This window comes from Ursus arctos, unplaced genomic scaffold (assembly GCF_023065955.2).
Source record: "Ursus arctos isolate Adak ecotype North America unplaced genomic scaffold, UrsArc2.0 scaffold_32, whole genome shotgun sequence".
Lineage (NCBI taxonomy): Eukaryota > Metazoa > Chordata > Mammalia > Carnivora > Ursidae > Ursus > Ursus arctos.
Genome location: NW_026623008.1, coordinates 16,601,181 through 16,619,130, shown reverse-complemented (window position 1 = coordinate 16,619,130; position 17,950 = coordinate 16,601,181). Strand labels below are relative to the sequence as shown.

Here is a 17,950-nt window from a genome sequence, read left to right as displayed (position 1 = left end):
TGTTTGGATGTAGCACAATTATTTAATCTTCTGTTGATGGACATTTGGGATCTTTTTTTTTTTTTTTTTTTTTTTTTTTTTTTTTTTTTAAAGATTTTTATTTATTTATGTGACAGAGAGAAAGCCAGCGAGAGAGGGAACACAGCAGGGGAGAGGGAGAGGAAGAAGCAGGCTCCCAGCCGAGGAGCCCGATGTGGGACTCGATCCCGCAACGCCAGGATCACGCCCTGAGCCGAAGGCAGACGCTTAAAGACTGCGCTACCCAGGCGCCCCTGGGATCTTTTTTTTTAATATTTATTTGGGGTGCCTGGGTGGCACATCGGTTAAAGCGTCTGCCTTCGGCTCAGGGTGTGATCCCGGCGTTCCGGGATCGCGCCTCACATCAGGCTCCTCCGCTATGAGCCTGCTTCTTCCTCTCCCACTCCCCCTGCTTGTGTTCCCTCTCTCGCTGGCTGTCTCTATCTCTGTCAAATAAATAAATAAAATCTTTTTAAAAAATTTTATTTATTTATTTATTTGAGATAGAGCGAGAGCAAGCGAGAGAGAGAGAGCAGGAGTGGTGGAGAGAGGGAGAGGGGGTAGCAGGCTCCCTGCTGAGCAAGGAGCCCATATCGGGCTTGATCCCACATCTGAGCCGAAGCAGATGCTTAAGTGACTGAGCCATTCAGGCGCCCCGGACATTTGGGATCCTAACAGTGTGGGCTATATGACAAAGCTGCCATGGATACTCTTAAGTCTTGTGTATGTCTTTTGATGGATGTATGTACTCATTTCTATTGGGTGTATACCTAGGAATAAAATTCTGGGTCATATGTCAGCTCTGGTAGATATTGCTAAAGAGTTTGGTTGTACTGGGTGTTAGCTTCAAAAAAAAAAATTTTTTTTTTTTAAGTAGGCTCCATGCCCAGTGTGGAGCCCAGTGTAGGACTTGAACTCATGACCCTGAGATCATGATCTTAGCCAAGATCAAGACCTGAGCTGAGATCAGCTGCTTAACCCACTGAGCCATCCGGGTGCCCGTCAGATTTTTTTTTTATTATGAAAAATTTCAAACATTAAAAAGGAGGGAGGCTAATATAGTAAACCTATATATATCTATGTTCAGTAATTTTTAAGATTTTGCTACATTTGCTTCATTTCTGTTCTTTTTAACATTTTGAAGAATTTTAAAGCAAATCCCAGAAATTGTGTCATTTTACCCCTACATGCTTTTTTAAAAAAAGAATTTATTTTCTTTATTAGAATGCACGTGTGGGAGGGGCAGAAGAGGGAGGGAGAGGGACAAGCAGACTCTGCACGGAGCTGGATCGGGGCTCGATCTCACAACCCTGATATCATGACTTGAGCTGAAGTCAAGAGTTGGACACTTAACCAGCTGAGCCACCCAGGTGCCTCATACCGACATACTTTTATATGCATCTTTAAATATGGACATTTTCTTACATAACCATAATGCCATTATTAAATTTAATGAAATTAACAGATCCTTAATAATACCTAGATAAGATCATAATCAGCTTTCCTTGATTATCTGGAAAATGTCTTTGCAGTTCGTTTGTTAGGATAAGGGTCTGACCAGCCACACAGTACATTAGGTCATTATGTTTCCTGAGTTTCTTTGTATGTAGAGTCCTTCTTCCTCTGCTCTCCCTTTTTCGTATCATTGACTCATTGTAGAAATTGAGTCAGTTGCCAGACAGTAATAATGTTTTTGAAAGCTCCTAGGTTTTTCTAATAATTAGCTAAGGTTGAAAACCCCTTGGAGTGTAAATCTCAGGACTGTTCTTTTAGAGAGGTGAGGGCTAAGGGCTAGAATATAGTCATGAAGTTCTCATTTGTCCCGATTTTACTTTGTGGTGTGAATCTTCTTATTTAGTAGGAACTTTAAAGGTTGATTCTCTAACCTAAGAATCAGAGACTCTGACATGAAAAAGCAGGTATGATTTCTTCCCTGTTGAAGTTCTTTTCTTGCAGAACTGTTGATCATGAGGTTTTGGGTTTTTTTTGTTTGTTTGTTTGTTTTTTAATTAGCTGAACACAATTGGAAATTGAAAAATAGGTCATTCACGGCGGTTGAAAGAAAACTTTAAGGGATTAAGAAATTAAGTCTATACGCAGCACAGGGAGGAAGTGTTAAAACACCCATGTAGGGGCGCCTGGGTGGCTCAGTGGTTAAACGTCTGCCTTCGGCTCAGGGCGTGATCCCGGCGTTCTGGGATCGAGCCCCACATCAGGCTCCTCTGCTGGGAGCCTGCTTCTTCCTCTCCCACTCCCCCTGCCTGTGTTCCTCTCGCTAGCTGTCTCTGTCAAATAAATAAATAAAATCTTTAAAAAAACAAACAAACATGAGTGGGTAGGGGTGGGAGGCTGGAGTGTCCCAAGACAGGCTGCAGTAAAGCGCAACAGGGGCTGGATTCCCATACCAGGAAGACCTAGGGCGATTTCTTTTAGTTTGTGCCAAGCATCTTCTAGCAATTAGCCACCATATCACTCCATCCTCTTTATCTATATGGGCTAAATTGTGCAGATAATCTTATTTTAAGTAATTCATCAGATCTAAGTGCTCAACAGGTTTTTGTTGGAAAGTTGGTGTGGTGGTCACTGGCATGGACTGAAACGGTGTATCTAGTATAGGAAACCTACGGGAGGTCAGAGTGGCTGTAGCTAGGCTTTGAGGTACTATGGGATTAGTTCCTAATCCTAGATTGTCAGACCTAGAAGGGCCCTTGGGGTCTTGGATTCTATCCCCCCCTTTTAAAAGATTTTATTTATTTATTTGACAGACAGCGAGAGAGGGAACACAAGCAGGGGGAGTGGGAGAGGGAGAAGCAGGCTTCCCAGCGGAGCAGGGAGCCCAATGCGGGGCTTGATCCCTGGACCCTGGGATCACGCCCTGAGCCGAAGGCAGACGCTTAACGCCGGAGCCACCCAGGCGCCCCCCTCCCCCTTTTTTATATACAGGGTATGTTAGTTATATGTTGCGGCATAAAACAATACACATTTATTGTATCAGTTTCTGTGGGTTAGGAAGCTGGGCATGGCTTTAGCTGGGTCCCTTGCTTCAGCGTCTCACACAGCTATAATCAAGATGTCAGCCATCAAGTGTGACTGAGGAAGGGCCAGCTTCAAGTTCACTCAGAGGTGGTTGGCAGGATTCAGGTCCTCGTGGGCAGTTGGATTGAGGGCCTCAATTTCTTGCGGGTTGGTAGATGGAGGCCATCTGTAGTTCCTTGCCATATGGGCCTCTCCAGCACAGCAGCTAGCTTCATCAAAGCGAGAGATGGCAAAAGAGAGAAAGTGCCAGCAAGAAAAAATTCAGTCTTTTATAACCTAATCTCAGAAATGACATCTCATAATTCTTGCCATATTCTTGTTGTTAGAAGTAAGTCGTGAGGCCCAGGCCAAACTCAAGGGGAGGAGCCCACATGAGAACATGGACACTAGCAGGTGGAGATCATTGGGAGCCATTTTAGGAGACTGCCCGTTTTCTAGAGATAAATTCAGGCGTCCAGGTCTGCTGACTATCAATATATTTGCCTATTTACCGTATTTTTGATGCCACTGGGGAGAAAAAGCCCCTCAATCTGTGCATTTCATTTGCCTCTGTCTGTGTAATAACTCTGTTATGCAGTGTCCTTCTGTGACAGTCTGATAAATGTCATGTTTATATTTGTCAGTAACCAGAGCAAGTTGTTAAAAATCATACGTAGGATAGGTTGATAAGACTTTTTCACTTTGACCAAGAAATAAACCAGTCACCAGTCTTAAAAAAAAAAATACTGACTTTGTGTTTCACACTGTGCCAGGCCTGTAGAGGTACCAAAAAAGCATAAGAGAATAAGAGGGTAGTCTATAATTATTGTGTGGTATGGACAATAAGTGCAAAAAGTTAGAAATTAGCATTGAGTCAATCAGCCAATATTTTTGGAGCTCAAAGCTCTGTGTACGAAGCTTTATGTTAAGTGCTATAGGGAACATAAAACTCAGACAACCTTCTGCTCTCTCCTTAGGAGATGATATAAAACAAAGCTATAATGCAAAGTAGACTGGAAATTGTGCAAGTAGAGACACGGACAAAGTACTTTGGGAGCAAAGGATGGGGAGGCTTAGATGTTAGAGCCACAAAGGGCCCTTAGAGAGCATCAGGTCCAGTGGTCTTTACCATTCTGGGGACATGGAGCCATTTCGTCAGAGAAATTGAAGAATCCTTGCTAAGAAAAGAGAATCAAGTGAAATTAGAAAGAATATAACTTTTTTAGCTGCCAGGGATAGGAGGACTTGAGATGAAAACAGGTGGCCATAGATCATAGAACAGACTTCTCCAGGACTGAGGACTTTTCTCAGTAGCACAACTCAGCTGGCCAAAGGTAGACCCTGCAGCTGCCTTGTGTTACCTATACTATAACAATAACCATGTTTTATGGTGGCCAAAGTACCTTCACATATATTATTTCATTTGGTCCTTACAATCTCATTGGTCATTTCTGTTTTACAAATGAGGAAACTGAATAGAACTCAGAGAATTGTAATAATCCACAAGGGTCACAGAACCAGTAAACTGGAGAGACAGGACTGGGTCTCAGGATTTCATAGCCCAGCGTACTGCCCAGCGTATGTGTGCTCTGAGCTTGCCTGCTCTTTGTTCTGTGTGCTTGTAATACTAAAGACACTGACTTGAAACTTGCTAGCAAGCGGGACTTACGAAGGGGACGAGACAGAGACACATGCAGGGCTACAAGAAGGGAACTTGGACAAGGGGTGGTGGGGAGATGCAGAGAACTGGGCAGGGATCCCGCTGAGGTCTTCTGACTGGGGCGTCCTCTTTGCCCTTTCGGATGCTGCCCAGTGACACCTCTGGCCCCTCCCACCTCTCTAGTACTTCTTTAAAATTATTTCTGCTGGAACTGGGCCAATGAATTTCTCAAGGCTCCTTTCCCAAGGGCTTCGTGGTACACTTAGAGGGAAAGAGAAACTAAAAATGTGCAGGAGATGTAATGCTTTATCAGAATGGTGGTGAGAAGAAAATTGGATTAACATTTATAGAATATACTTTAGGCCAGGCCTTATGTGTGTACACTTAGTGTATATTTTCCTATAATCTGGACATCAGCCCTGTGAAGTTTAGATATTATCACCTCTGCGTACACTTGAAGAACCTGAGATCGTGAAGTGGGGTCACCGAAGCCGCTGTGTGACTGAATTGTAGGGGAACCGAGATTCCCTGGCTTCTGAGACCATGTGGACTCTTTCTGTGATAGTATGTTGCCTGGGCAGCAGGCAGGGCGGAGAAGGAGTGAGACAAAGGGAAGCTCTCTTGAGGCTCTAACATGGAAAGAAACTTCTTGCTGGGGGTAGAAATAATGATGACTCCCCCAAAACGAGCCTTGAAATTAAAATGGCAGAGCAAACCTTCTAAACCCAGGCCCTCCAGGATAAACAGCCATGTCTTCTGTTCCTGACGCACCAAGGGAAAGTGTGTAGAAGGGCATTTTTATCTTCCATTGTAGTGAGGAAGATGAGATGTATGTATAAAAAAAAGACTTCCGGATTGATACTGTGGACATTTGGGAATCAGTCCAAGGGGTGCGGAATTCTAAGCTGAGGAGAAGGGCTTGAAGCCTTTGGGTAACTTGCAGCCACCAGGACTTGCCACTTGTACATGAGGCAGTGCTGCTAGGACAGTGCCCCCTTTAAACAGAAGCAGATGAAACCGAGTGTCCTCAGCCCTGCGTCCATCCTCTTGAATCTGTCACCTTCACTTTGAAATAGCCAAACTTCTCTAACTTGCCGTCTGTATTCACTGCCTCCCTCCACTCAGCCTGTCCCAGGCTGGTTCCCGTCACTTTGCTGTGCACCTCTCAGGAAGTCACTCATGTCCTCTGTGAAGCCAAATTCAACAGATTTTTTTGGGTCATTTTCTCAGTGAAGTTGATGCTGTTGACCACTCCTTCCTTCCAGAAACACTCTCTTGTCTTGGCTCCAGTGACGCAACCCTGTCCTATTCTTCCTCCTACTTCTCTGCTGTGTTTGTAGACTCATCCTCCATTCTACAGCTATGAAATGTTCTACTGTCCCAGGCCCTTCTCTCTGCTCATAGTAGACACTCTCCCTCGGTGATCTCATCATCCCCATTGGCTTTAGTAACCACACCCCTGTGGACGTGACTCATAAATGTATGTATCCAGCCTGGATCGCTCCCCTGTGCTACAGACCCGTCTATTGTCAGCCGGGCCCCGTTCTAGGATATGGAATACGCTGGGGATATAGTGATGAGGTAGACAGAAGGTGGGGGTAGGGGTGGGGAGGAAGGGACGGACAATAAACAAGTAAACAAAATACCAGATAGGGCTAAGTGCTGAGGTACCATAAACCAGGGTGATTTGTTAGAGGTTGAGAGCTACCTTATATTGTCTGGTCAAGACTTTACAGAGGTGGTGGAATTTAAGCTGACCCTTCAGTGACGAAAAGGAGCCAGCTGTACAGAAGGAAGAGGGAACAGCTAGTGCAAAGGCCCCAAGGCCGGAATGAACACTGTGTGCAAGAAGCAGGAAGTGGGGAGGGGACCTGTTAGGAGATGAGGTCAGAGAGGTAGTAAGGGCCAGATCACACAGGGCCTAGTAGACTCCGGTGAGAACTTTAGATTATTCTAAGTGAAAGGAAAAGCTGTGAGAGGTGTTTTGTTATGTTGTTTTAAAGCAGAATAGAGTCTTGATCTAATTAAATGTTAATAAATTTAATTTGCTATCTGGAAAGTGGTGTATATATAGGGGAGAGTTGGTAGCAGGGAGACTTAAGGAGGCTGTTGTAGTAGGTCGGGTGAAAGTCCAGTAGCTTGGACTAGGGTGCCTAATAGGGGATGTAGAGAGCAGAGGGATAGGTTTGAGAAAATTTGGAAGTGGAGTTGATAGGACCCGCTGATGGATTTGCAGGTGGGGTGTGAGGGAAGGAGACACCTGGCATAATTGGGTGTTCAGCCTGGGCACTTGGGTGAATTGGGGGAAGACGTAAAGAGGAATGAGTTTGGGGAAAGAAGGGTGGGAGGTAAGTACCATCAAGAGTCAGCATATGGATATGTGATATCAATTACACATCCAGGCAGAGAAGTCAGGTAGGCTGTCGGATATGCTTCTGGACTTCAGGGAGGTCATTGCTGGAGATAAAAATTTGGAGGTCATTGATATTAAAAATCATGGGACTGGAGGGGATTGCCCAAAGAAGGGAGGGTACAGGTAAAGTAGAGAGGCCTCAGGACTATCTCTGGTCAAGTAGAGGAGAAGGCAGAGCAGACTGAGGATAACCCATGGATTAGGAAGTTCAGGCAAGTGTGATATCCTCGAACCAAGGGTTTCGGTGGAGAGTGGTTATTTGTGTTAAATGCCATTTGGAGGATAAGGAAGAGACCACATAGAATTTGGCAGTGTTGAGGCCTTTGGCCCTGATGAACAGTTTTCGTGGAGCATTGAGGATAGAAGGCTGATTGGTGTGAACTGAGAATAAAGGGTACGGAAGTGAAGAGTAGAGACCACTGTCGGTTTTGCTATGAGGAGAAGCAGAGACGCTGGACCAGCTGGAAGGAGGTGTGAGAGCAAGGGAGAGTTTATTCTGTTGTTTTTTTTTTAAGATCAGTAATTCTAGAATCTTGCTTTCCAAATGCGGCCTCTGGATCCATCTGGGAACCTTTTAGAAATACGGAATCTCAGACCCCACCCCAGACCTACTGAGTCAGTTTCCGCACTTCAGGGGGATCCCCAGCTGATTTGTGGGCACCAATTAATTTTTTCTAATCTGTCTAGGACCTGCATGTAGGTGTAGGACTACTGTGTGCATTTTGTCTGTAACTCATTCCACATGTGACTCACTGTGTGAGTTGATCAGCGTCCTCACTGGTCTAGACCCTGTGTGGAGAAGTCCTCCTCGGATCCTGTGCTTGGATGTTGTAGCCATGTTAGCTTGCTTCCCAGATGTCCAGGTGCCTATTCTCAAGTTCCTGTACTTACGCTGGTAGGAGTCTGCGAGCCAGGACTAGACTGTGGACCACATGCTCGTTGAGTAGGGGCATTTGAGAGTCTGCGGGGAGAAAAATGATGATGTAAGCGAGCAGAGGTCATTGCATACGAAGCTAAGAGGGCTTCAGATCCGTCGTAGACATGAAAAGCTGTACTTCATGTATCAGCAAAGCCTCTTCATTGTAACAATGGGGAAAGCAGAATGCTGGTATATTGTTGGACTTGTAGTTAGGAAATGATGGTCTGAGTGTTGCTTCTTGGGAACAAAGTCCTTTAGCTGATGAGGACTGGAGGTTTATTGAGAAAGAAAAAGATGTGCAAGTCATTTGGGGAGTCGCAAAGTGAACCTACCAAGGGAAATGTAGTAGCATTGCTGGTAGCAGTCGAGGGATGTGTTTGAGATTTGCGGTGATAAATTTAAAATGCGGTCTCCTGGCTGGCTCAGTCAGTAGAACATGTGACTCTTTATCTCAGGTCGTGGGTTCAAGCCCCATGCTGGGCATGGAGCCAATTACAATTTTTTTTTTTTAATGATGCAAGTCCGTAGTTAGCATTTTCTCTAGAGACATAGCTTAGTAACTTAGCTGCTTTGGTGTGGGCTCAGAGAGGTCGTTAGTTTCGTTTAGTGAGAACTGAAGTTTTACTACCTGAATACTGTGGGGGGGGGCAGGTGAATGAAAGATGTTTGCAAGGGACTGATTATGAGGGAAATGAGCACATGAAGGGGGTATGTAATACCATTAAATTACTTCTCTTTTATAAGATGGGGATAATAGAGTTGTAAGGATTCAGTTAATTCCCACAAAGTGCCCAGAACGGGGCCGGGGGCATAGTAGGTGCCATGTTTGCCCCCAGTGTGGTTAGGTCTTACTGCCGTTGCGCCTCCTAGCCCACAGAGGGCCACCCTCCCCGTCTTTTGACACCGTTCTTCTCTCCTTCCATCTGTGGTCCATACTGAAGCGGAAGTGATCTTTTTGAAATGTACACACCTTACCCCTACTTAACACTTAAATGACTTTCTGTAGCTCTCTGGATAAGGACCAGATCCATAATTTGGTCTCCAAGTGCCTGTGTGGCGTGGCTCTCTCCATACCTCTCCATCCTCATCACCGGTCATGCATCTGCTTGTTCCCCCTTCGTTGTCATCCAGTTTAGCTCCTTGAGTTCACTGTGCTCCCTCTTCTGCTTAGAAACGTCCTGACCACTAGTGGCAGCCTCGTAGACCTCTCTGGGAATGGGTCGGCTTGTATTAATTTACTAGTGTGATTCCTAAATCAGTGTTTTTGTGTTGCACTCTACAGTAAATGGCACAAGACAGTTCTGTTTCTACTCCTAGTTTTATCCCCAGTGCTTCCCTCAGAGCTTGATGCATGGTAGCCAGTCAGTATTTGCATGAATACATGATTGAATGAAAGAATGCACAAACTACCCATCAGCCTCCTGTTGGTTTGTGGTATTTGGGATGTGGATCAATACTGGCTTTTTGGAAGGTCAGAGTTCAGAGAATTCCTTGGGGAGGTGGTATAATGCAAATTGTGGGTCAGAAATACCTAGGCGAGAATCCACTGACTAGCCATGTAACTTTGACCCTTTATTTCTTCCTCAATTATAAAATAATCATGATGGTATTTACCTGAGGGGGTTACTGTGAAGATTAAATTAGGTAATAAAAGCACTTCTGGTTTCTTTCTCCTTAGGCAGGTTGTTGTGACTTGCTGTTTACATTTGCCATTACCTGCCCTAATCCTTGTGGCCCCTTCTTGATATCCTAATTAAAGACTCCTAGGGGTGAAAGGGAGCCAGCATGTTCTTCTGATTCAGCCAACTTTCTAAAGCAGGTCTAAAACCAACAATTTTAGACATGTGGTTCTATTGCTAAACCCCACAAACATGGGCTAATTGCAAGGAAGCCTAGTCTCAATGATAGCCTACTTGTTAGAAAAGGAAACGGCGGACAGGTGGCAGTCCTTGAGGCCCTGCTTCTAAATAGATGCCCTAATCACAAGCTAGTCTTATCAATTGTTTATTAATAAGTGGTTCCAAAGTGTTTGAAAGTTCTTAAATCCTTTCTTTCTAATTTTAATCTTGTTTATACTCTTGGTTCTTTGTTAGGTAAAGTTTCTTTGGTAAGCTTTCTTTGGTCTCTTTGGTGAAGCTGGGAGGTGGGATTACTGGATTCTAGTTCTGTCTCTGTTATGAGCTTCCTAAAAGAGTCACAAGTCTTAATCTGTTTGCTCATCTGTCATGTGGGGGATAAGAGTATCTGCTGTCTCATCCCAAGAGTTACATGGATAAATGAGTTATCCTGGGAGAATCAGACATTATTATTATTATTTTAAAGATGTATTTATTTGAGAGAGAGCGTGCGAGTGGTGGAGAGGGGCAGAGGGAGATGGAGAGAGAAACTCAAGCAGGCTCTGTGCTGAGCATGGAGCCTGACACAGGGCTTGATCTCACGACCCTGACATCACGGACCTGAGCCAAAACCAAGAGTTGGACACTTAACTGACTGCACCACCCAGGTGCCCCAAATTGGACATTATTTTAGCAGCCCTCCATCATAGATAGGTATTGAAATCTGTTATTAATGTAAAATTTAAGAATTAATAACAAGACTATTAATTTATTCTTTAAAATTTTGTATAAATTGGGCGCTTGGGTGGCTCGGGTGAGCGTCTGCGTTTGGCTCAGGTCATGATCCTGGAGTCGTGGGATCGAGCCCCACGTTGGGTTCCATGCTCAGCGGGGAGTCTGCTTCTCCCTCTCACTCTCCCTCTGTGCTCTCTCTCTCAAATAAATAAAATCTTAAAAAAAATAAGAATAAAAATTTGAATAATTGTATAACCCTGAGGTATTCTAATAAATCACGTGAATTGGCATGTCACCACTTTTGCCTTTTGGGACCTATTTTTTATAGTTTCTTCAAGGGCAGACGGAGACAGCATGTTAACGGTTCATACATGTTGTTATTGGGAAGGCCCTTAAATATCATTTTGTCTTGAGCGCTTTGTTCGACTGATGGAAAGGAGACCCAGAGTATAAAAGACTTGTCTGAGGTTGACAGTGTGTCAGGTGGCTGTGAACTCCCTGTTCAAGGTTCCTCACCTTAAGAGGGTACCTCTTCTTTTCCCCAGTTTCCCACTTGCTCTGGATTCTCCGCCCTTGTTGGCAGGTGGGATGGGGCGGAGAGGGCTTGAGAAAAAGGCAGGGCTTTCAGACATGTCTTCCTGCAGCCTGTGTCCCCCCCCCCCCCCACTTTTACCTGGAGTGTCTTGAACTCTGGCATGAAGTGACTAGAGGGTGGGAAGGTGGTCAGGGATGGCCTTCCAGTTACCTGCTTTTATCAACCCAGGTGAGACTAGATTGGCTCTCCCCAAGCTGCTGCCATCTTCAGCCCCAGACCCAGTGATTGGTCCCACTCCATCCTGCCATCAACTTGTTTACAGGTTGGCTTTTTGGTGAAGAGATTGTATAGGGCAGAAAAAACATAAAATCCCTCCTCACTTTTTTCCTGAACACTCCTGAGAATGCTCCCTTAGCAGTTCTAGGAGAAAAATATTTGTCTCCTTGCTTCTTGCTTTTCAATAGACACAACGGGGATTTGACTCCTAGGACTTTGGATATTATGGTTATCTCAGGCTTAAATTTTTATCCCACCCTCTCATTTTCCACCTTCAATTTAGTTCTTTGCTTACATCTGGAAGACCTCCGAAAGTTAACTAGTAGATATGAGGGGTGGGCTGCTCCAGCGGAATTGCAGGGTCATGGAATCTCTGTGATGCTTAGTTATTCTGGTTCTCTTGGGTAGCGGTTTATCTGGTGACGAAAGCTAAGGTATCACTGTGGACACTCAGGTGAAGGGCTGGGGGTGGTTCTTCTAGAGACTGCAGATGACCCAGAATTTTTCAGTGTGGGTAATTTCTCTTGACCTGCAAATTTCGTGGACTCTTTTCTTTGTCATCTCCATTCTGTTCTTAAGCCCATTCAGAGGATTTTGTGGTGGTTGTTTCTGTTCCGAAATTTCCACTTTTCAAATAAAAATTTTTTCACTTCCTCTGCTTAGCTATAATTGCTGCTTTAATATCCCTGTCTGATAATTCAGTATTTGGGTCATCTTGGAGTTGCCCTCTGCTAAATGTCTTTTCCCTTGCAAATGGGTGTAGTTTTTCTGGTTCTTCATGTGACTGGGATTGTAGCCTCAACATGAATGCATGTGGATGTTGTGCTGTGGAGACACTGATTTCTGATGATGTTTTTATTTTAGCAGGCAACTACCTCAGACTCAAAACTGCAGCGTCTGTCTCCCCTGTGGGGAGGAGGGTATGCAGTTTAAACCTTAGTCCAGTTCTTTCGTCCTTGGCTGAGGCATTTGGCTTCTGCCCTGTGCTTGGCGGGTCAGGGCTCAGCTGGAGGTTTGGACAGAGTTCACACACAGCGCCTGGGACTTTGCTTCTCTGGCCCTCTTCTTCCTTATTTCCCATTACCTGTGGCTGCTCTGGACTCTTGTCTGTGGTTCCTCCTTTGTTTTTTTGATGGGCGCTGGAGCTGTCAGCCCTCTGGTGAAAGCTCCCAGGCTGGGGAAGTCGTCCTATCCCAGCCCCTTCTCTGTTTTTGACTTCTTTCCCAAATCTGCCAGCCTTTGTTCACTTCAGATAGTTTTTTACATTTTTCCCCAAGTTTATTGTTATCTGTTGGAGGGTCATACTGGAACCAGGCTTACCTAATAGCATTTTTATCCATTATCAAAGTGTTTTGGGAACGGAAGTGATACATACTTAAGAGAGCTTCAGTCTTCAGTCAGATAAGGGTGATCGGATGCATGTTTTTCGGTGTAGCTTATTATCTCAGGTGGACTCAACCGCATTCATTTTAACTTGCTTTGCAACCTTGGATAAGTCTCTTCTCTGGGGAAGTCACTTCCTCCTCTGGCACGGGAGACAGTTCGAGTCTCCGTGATCTGTAAGGGTCCTTTCATCTCTTCTTCTGGACAGACAGACAGAGATACACTACCCACACACATACACTACCACCTCTGTGGTATGGGTGGCTCTCCCTGGGTGGAGAGCTCTCTGAAGGGGCAGCACCCCTCAGATGTTTACAGTCATCCTCTTGTTCTGGGGACAGCAGGCCAGTACGCCAAGGATACAAGAAGTAAATGACATTCAGAAGCAAAGGAAAGAAATCATTTGCTGCTTGCTTCCATCGCTTAGGAACAAGGAGAGAATGTAGACAGTTGAAAATAAATCCGGATCATCAGGAGTTCCTGTTTGTTTGATTCTGGACAGTGCATTCTATCCTGTTTTGAAACGGCTAGCCCCCTGGGCCTTAGTAATATGCCGGGAAATGTGGCAGGAGGCGGTGGGGGCAGTAGCTTTCAGCAGCTTTCAGTACCCTGTCATTGTTAGGGCCGAGTGGAGGTAGACCAGATTTAAACAGCAATTATACATGGTCTATACATACTGACTTTTTCAAAAGTGTGGGGGGAGGGGTTATGGGGGGAGCTAAAACTTCTCCTACATTCACTCAGGCCATCCCTTGGGTGCTGACCCTGGTATAGACCTTTTTTCCTACTTTTCCATTTTTCTTGCTTGTCACTAATTCTTTTCTGTTCTGGTCTTACTGGCTTGAGGCTTCAGGCCCTTGTCTTTTTTTAAAGATTTATTTATTTATTTATTTATTTATTCATTCATTCATTCATCTGAGAGAGTGAGAGCCAGCGAGCATGTGCAAGTGGGGGGGCGGGGCAGAGGGGGAGAGAGGATCAGTTAGGAGCCTGACACGGGGCTCGATCTCATGACCCTGAGATCATGACCTGAGCTAAAACCAGGAGTGGGATGCTCGACCAACTGAGCCACCTGGGCAGCCCCCTCATCTTTTTTCTAAAGCCATTTGAAAAAACTATCATTCAGTTATCTCTGTCTTTTAATTTTAAGGCTTCTCACTCTCTAGGAGCATAGAGGCAGATATGGACTCTACCGTGTGTGTGTTATGGGGTTGGTAGTGGAGATGTGGAAATCAGACTAAAGGGACCAACAGCCTCGGAAAGAGGTCACAGGGTAGTCTGTGGGATGTGTGAGGGAGGGATGGGCAGTCATGATGAAAGAAGGGGGTTAGTTTGTGGTTAAGACCAAGTATAGAAGCTTTACTTCCAGTGTAGAAGGTATCTTTCTGTTCTTTGGCAAGACGAGGATAGACAGCAGTTTGCCCCAGATCTTCTACCTCCAGTAATTCTTCTGAAACTTTAGGAGTAACATTCAATGGGTTAGTAGACCTTTCAGGTCTCTGGGGAATGCTTGTTACAAAACCAGAGGGTAACCTGCAGACAGAGAAGCTCTACTTGGTTCTAATTGATACTGGGTGGTTCAAGGCCCTTTTGAAGACCACATCTGGAAGGCAACCCAATGAGAGTCAGCCTGGTGAAGGGGCTTTTTTGTCAGACAGGCATGGGTTTAAATCCTGACTGCCATTAGCAAGCTGTAAGACCTTGGACAAATCACTTGACTTCTTGAAATTTAGATTCTTTATTGGGGGTGATATTATTGTATTATTGTTTGAATAAAATATAAAACATATTGCCTGGGGTGTGGTAGGTACTCCACAGATGTTTGGGTTTTTTTCCTTATCCATCTTCTAGAACATCTTATTTTTAGTAGAATACTGGCTTTAGCCCTAAGCAGTTGTGTGACTCACCCTTTCCAAGTTTTAGTTTCTTTTCCTTAAATCGAGGGCATTTAACTAGTTGATTTCTGAGATCCCTCCAACCTGTAAGATGTCATGAGTTTTAGACTACTGGGGACTGTGGAGGCATGTTAATTTAAGAAATACAGTGGAGTCTGCCTTGAGATCATATCATCTGAAAGGAAAAGGGAGTCTCCTCTCCCTTCAGCCCAGTCTTGGTGCAATTCCCACGTTACCTATGTCTTGCTTTCTGTTTATATTCTGTCCAGGTCAAGAGGCAGCTGGCATTGAAAGATAGTGAGTGTCTGTTTCTAAGACAGCAAGCACCAGGGAGGCACCGGAAGCATTAACGGAAAGCTTAAATTCCCTAAATGGTAAGTATGCGGTACGTGAAACCTGGGCACACTGGTAGAATCGCATGGTTTCTGAAGTCTCTGTAATTTTTGCATCACTGTAGGAGATGGAGGAAAGTTAATATTTGTTGATGAACCAAACACTGTGCTAAGTACTTAATTTTTTAAAAGATATTATTTATTCATTTGAGGGAGATACAGAGAGAGCGAGCTCAAGCAGGGGGAGGGGCAGAGGGAGAGGGACAAGCAGACTCCACATTGAGCAGGGAGCCTGACACGGGACTCAATCCCAGGACCCCAAGATCGTGACCTGAGCTGGAGGCAGACACTTAACGAACTGAGCTACCCAGGCACCCCCTTCATATGTTTTCTAATGTAATGTGCCAGCCAGCCAACCTACCCACGGTAAAAATCCTTGCATTTAGTCAACAACTTTCAGAAATAGGCTGAGCTAGCATTTGCTGAATACTTACTGTGTGCCAGGCCAGTCCTGTTTGACATGCAGTATCTCCCTTAGTATTTACACCGACGCTACAGGTAAGTGCTCTTATTTTCACCCCAAGGAAATGAGCCGCAAGGAAGTACCTTCTCCAAGTTCACACAGGGAGTGGAGGGAGGACTGGATTTCACCCTGGGTTATTTTCATTGTACTATAATGTTTCTCTTTTGAGAAAATTACCTTTTTTGGTTGAGACGGTGTCTGACTTAATCTTTAAAAAGCAAAGCAAAATAAAGAAAAACCCATCTTGGTTGACAGCTAGCTCCTTTTCCTAGTCCTTTTGGATTCTGTGAGCCAGTGATTTTATTGGTTGGTGCTGACCAAGGCAGAGCACACTGAGAAAATCGAAGGAGCTCACACTTACATGGCCAAAGGACCAAACCGAGGGGTCTTGGTCACCAGTGGTAGCTGGAGAATAGCTAGAGGAAGGTTCTCTGGAGAGGTAAAGCGATAGGGGCGGCCGCAGACTGAGTCTGGGAACTGGTTCTAGGCATAGTAGTGACAGGACAGGATGTAGGAAAGGCATCTCAGCAAGACCTCTCACTCTCAGGGTGACCCCTCCCCGGAAAGGGGCACATCACACATAGCTCTGGCTCTTCTTAAGGGGGTGGGAAACTTTGAGACAAGCTCTTGCCCTGTTAATTGGTTCAGGATTTTTTTTTTTTTTAAAGATTTTTTTTATTATTTATTTGACAGAGAGACACAGCGAGAGAGGGAACACAAGCAGGGGGAGTGGGAGAGGGAGAAGCAGGCTTCCCGCTGAGCAGGGAGCCCAATGCGGGGCTGAATCCCAGGACCCTGGGATCATGACCTGAGCCGAAGGCAGACGCTTAACGACTGAGCCACCCAGGCGCCCCTGGTTCAGGATTCTTGGCACGCCTGAGTGGCTCAGTTGGTTAGGCATCTACCTTCGGCCCAGGTCATCATCTCAGGATCCTGGGATTGAGTCCTGCATCAGGCTCCTTTCTCAGTGGGGAGCCTGCTTCTCCCTCTCGCTCTGCCTCTTCCCTCTGCTCGTTCTCTCTCTCGAAGGAAGGAAGGAAGGAAGGAAGGAAGGAAGGAAGGAAGGAAGGAAGAAAGAAAAAGAAAGAAAGAAAAAAAGAAAGATGTTAAAAAAAAATTGGTTGAAGATTCTCGTTCTGTTCCTTTCTCTGGAATATTTTTCCTACCTCAGGGAACTGGGTTAGGAAACTCGTTCCGGTTGGATGGTGTGGCAGCCAGCATTCATTGTTCATTGATCTTTCTGACATAGTCTCTTTTTATTGGAGCACCAGTGTTTTGTGGTTTTGTTTGTTTGTTTTTATGTTGCAGGTTTTTATGTAAATTCTACTTCGTTAATATATGATGTAATATTAGTTTCAGGAGTAGAATTTAGTGATTCATCACTTACGTACAACACCCAGTGCTCATCACAACAAGTGCCCTCCTTACTGCTCATCCCCCGCCCACCTCCCCTCCTGCAACGTTTAGCTTGTTCTCTATAGTTAAGACGCACCAATGTTTTTTAATATACTTGGTGAATTTGACAGGGTGGGTAATCATTTTCTTTAACCGAACTTACTACGCATACCTGTTGTACATAGAGTATTTTGTTACCTGCTGGGGCTTATGTTCTGGTGACACAAACTGACCACTTACTCCATGCCTAGCACAATTCTTGGAGCTGAACGGCTCTAAATAGAACAGTAATACAGCACTAAACAAAACAAGAAAAGTCCTTGCTCTAGGATTATGTATAAAAGGGTAGAAACTTAAAAAAAGAAAATGAATAACTAGATAGAAACAAATAGGTATGTAGATGAATAATGTCCGCTAGGTGACATGTGCTCAGAAGAACAAAAGCAGGGTAAAGTGGCCAAGTGATAGGGAGCCTGGAACTGCTCCTTTATGTAAGGAGATCAGGGAAGGCCTCTATGAGGTGATAGTTTCAGCCAAGATCTGAAAGAGGTGAGGGATCCAGCCAGGGATATCTGGGGAAGAGGTCCCAGGCAGAGGGAACAGCGGGTGTAAAGCCCCGAGTTATCAGTGTTACTTGTCCTTGACAAGGAGGCCCCTGTGGCTGGAGTGGAGTGGGAGGGAAAGAGTAGTAGGAGTAAGAGCAGGGAGGCAGTGGGACCCAGATCAGGTAGACACTCAGAGCCAGGGGAAGACCTTTGGAGTGCGTTTTATTCTGAGTGAGGTGGGGGTGGCCCTGGGGAGTCAGAGCAAGGAGTGAATGAGCTGACTTTTGTTTTGAAAGACTTTGGGTGCTGTGGGAGAATAGACTGGAGGGGGGTGGAGGGGAGGGCAAGAGGACAGTGTGAAGTGAGACGGAGAGACCAGCTAGGAAGGTCTCGCAGGGATCAGTACAGTGTAGGGGAGGGATGATGGCTTGGACTAGGGTCCTAGGGTGCGTCGCCAGAAAGTAATGGATT

General features: G+C 45.1%; 1 protein-coding gene across 8 annotated transcripts in view; it reads left to right on the top strand.

The window, feature by feature from the left end:
* Positions 1 to 17,950, top strand: part of LUZP1 (leucine zipper protein 1) — a 117,092-nt gene that overhangs the window by 40,541 nt on the left and 58,601 nt on the right. For 7 of the 8 annotated variants that reach the window (XR_008956713.1, XR_008956712.1, XR_008956711.1 and 4 more), the window contains one exon: positions 14,954 to 15,058. The exons of the other annotated variant lie outside the window; for it this stretch is intronic. The gene's annotated coding sequence lies outside the window, so the exon portion shown is untranslated. The remainder of the gene's footprint in view (positions 1 to 14,953; positions 15,059 to 17,950) is intronic. 8 annotated transcript variants of the gene reach the window in all.